Source organism: Tupaia chinensis, unplaced genomic scaffold, assembly GCF_000334495.1.
Source record: "Tupaia chinensis unplaced genomic scaffold, TupChi_1.0 Scaffold000010_1, whole genome shotgun sequence".
Taxonomy (NCBI): Eukaryota; Metazoa; Chordata; class Mammalia; order Scandentia; family Tupaiidae; genus Tupaia; species Tupaia belangeri.
This window is the reverse complement of record NW_006159440.1, coordinates 3,684,049-3,687,453: the sequence shown is the minus strand read 5'-3', so window position 1 is coordinate 3,687,453 and position 3,405 is coordinate 3,684,049.

Genomic DNA, 3,405 nt, shown 5'->3' with positions numbered 1-3,405 from the left:
ACATTGGTCAGCTGTGATTTAGGGTAATTGACTTATGGTGCACCAAATCAAAGCTTTTGAAATTATTTCTGTGTAGGCTAAGTGAAAGTATAAACAACCGGGCCTTCAAGAGAAGAAAATAAATGTATATTTTAAACTATATAAATGAATACTATATTTAAAGAAAATCAATTATGCTGGTGACATATAGATTTATTCTTTTTATTCCTTTGTTTCTCATGATCGCTTTGTACATATCTATACATTACACACTACCATGGTTTGCACACATGTCTTGTTTTCTAGATGAAGATATTCTTTCAGGCAGATAGCATGCTTAGTGCTGTTGATATTTCAGTGTGATTAGCTGGTAGCTCTTAGTATATGATGCAGGGGTTATAAGACCTTTATCACATACTGACCAATGAGTGAGAAACATCTAGGAAAGATCCAAAGAGAACTAAAAAGGCTTTAAAAAGAAAACCCACATTGAAAACACAATTGATGGAAGACGGGTTAAAACCTAACCTGTAATTTACCTAGGTCAATGAATTGCCCAAACCAAACTGTTTCCATTCTCTATAGGATTTAGATACAGTGTTGGTGTAATACCCAAAATAAAATGAAAAATTACTCAAAATACAGCAGAACTATAACAAGTCTTAAGTGATGTAGAGATGATAGTCAACACATGCCAATGTCCGGATGACACAGATGTTGGAATGATGTGATAAAGACGTTAAAACCACCATTGTAACAATGCTTGAATGACGACCAGGCACGCTCTTCAAATACATGCCAAATGGAAAGGCTTATCAAGGAAACAGAATATGTAAAGACGAAACAAAGGGACTGAAAAATATAAGTGAACAAAATGCCTCAATGGAAGGAGTAAATTAGAGAATGAAGATTTTAGAGGAAGGAGTGAGTAAACCTGAAGTAAAAATTAGCAAATATGAGAAAAGGGAAAAAAGAGTGAAAAAATGAATATATTTTGAAGGGTCAGTAGCACAACGCCTAATTATTGGAGCTCCAGAATGAGTGTACTATTTTAAGCATGTTAGAAAGAAGAATGGGAACATTTGAAATTTGAAAAAAGAAATCATAAAACTATATAACTCAAGAGGCCGAGCAAGGCACCAAGATGACTCTAAAATGATCTATGCTTAGATACATAAATAATCAAACCACTGAAAACTAAAGACAAAGAAATAACCTTAATGGTGACTTGTGGAAAATGCCACATTTCCTATAAAGGAGTATGAATTCTAATGAGTAAAGTTTTCTCATTGAAAATTATGGACACCAGGATAAAGTGATACTATTATTATTTTAAATTTGTCAGAGGACATGTGCACTTGCCAGAGAGAGAGCGAGAGAGAGAGACAGAGAAAGAAAGTAAAAAAGCACCCCCCCACCCCCACCACCATGGGGCATAGTCATGCTGCAATCCCTTCTCCTTTATTTCTCTCTCCTTTTGGGATTTTGGGCACACAGACACGTGCAGCTGGTCTTTTCCAAGCTGTTGTATTCAGGATAAAACAGTGCAGCTGGCCATGTGGGATCCAGCCACCCGAACCACTATGGCACTGGCTGGCTTATCACTACATGTTTTATTTTACTTCATATTTTGGTTGTTTTTAGTTTTTGCTATAGGTGTGCATGCTCACAGGAGAGAGACAGAGAGAGAAGGAGGGAAAGTGAAAAACCACCTCTAGCAGGGATGGACATGCTGCAATCCCTTCTTCTCCAGTCTTCTCTCAAGAGTTTGGACATACATACACATATGCCTGGTGTGATTTTCTGGTCCAGGACTCGAATCATGCAGTCGGCCATGGGATCCAACACCTTAATCTTCACACCACCTGCTGGCCCCAGCAGTACATGTTTTAAATACTGAAAAACACCAATCTCCTAACCCAGAATGCTGTCTTTAATAAAAATCAGGAATGAAGGTAAACTAAAACATCCTCAGATAAAGGATAGCTGTAAGAATTTGTAGTCAACAGAATGGCTCTATAATAACTATTAAAGGAAAGATTTCCAGAGAAAAGGGAAATATATGGAAAGAAAACTTGGAACATCATTAAGAAAGAACACACAACAGAAATGATAAATATTCAATACAGATAATAAACTATTCTCAAGTCCCTTAAAAATGCATGCAGTGCTTTCAATATGTAAATATGATTTATAATACAACTATAGCATGCAGGGTGTATAATAAAGGTGATAATATTTATACATTCAAATTAAGTAAGTTAAAATTTTCTAGATAGGCCATTTTAAGTTAAATGTGCATTTTATAGTCCCTAGGGAAATAATTAAAACTCATTAAAAGATATATAGTTAAAAATGACAATTATTATCTTAAAATGGAATACTAAAATTTTTAAAAATAACTTAGAGGAAAACGGGGTGAAAAACATGAACAAAAAGGAATTAATTAAATGCTACACTTAAATGAAAGCACATTAGTAATTATATTAAAAATAAATGGACTGGGAACCAGCAGTTGGCGTAATGGCTATGTCGCTGGACTCCCATGTAGTCGACCGCGGTTCATGTCCTGGACCCGGTGGCTTAGAACTCACGCCGGGCGCGTGTGCGTGCATGCCCAGGATCTCGAGAGGAGAATGGAGGAGAAGGGATTGCGGTGTGACCATCCCCCCTGGGGGGTGATTTCTCGCTTTCTGTCTCTCTGTCTCTCTCTGTCTGTCTGGCAAGCGCACACGCCCTATCGCGAAAAACCTCTCCAAATAAATAAATAAATAAATAAATGGACTAAAACGCCTAACAAAACAGAGATTGTTGGTCTAAATTTTAAAGCATTTTATTCACTAAATTAAGAAATTTTTTGCCATTAGATTTCAAAATTTAAGATCGCTTTTTCTTCTCTTCTGAGAGTTGTATTAGATATGTGAAATACATGTAGAAAATGTATATTATTACAAAAAACTATTCATGGTTTAAAAAAATTTTTTGCACCAAAATAAACTTATACTTTAATTTCATTTTTCCACAAAGTTTTTGAACCCACTAAATATATTAGTACTCCTGATGTTGTTACATGGGTCCCTTAGACTCTATATTATTTTCAATTATTTTCTTTGTTATTTAGTTTGTAAAATTCATTTTTAAAAAAACTCTCATACACACACCAGAGAGAGGCAGGGAGATAGATAGAAGATAGGCAGATAGATAGATGATATAGATATAGATATAGATATAGATATAGATATAGATATAGATATAGATATAGATATAGATATAGATATAGATATAGATATAGATATAGATATAGATATAGATATAGATATAGATATAGATATAGATATAGATATAGATATAGATATAGATATAGATATAGATATAGATATAGATATAGATATAGATATAGATATAGATATAGATATAGATATAGAT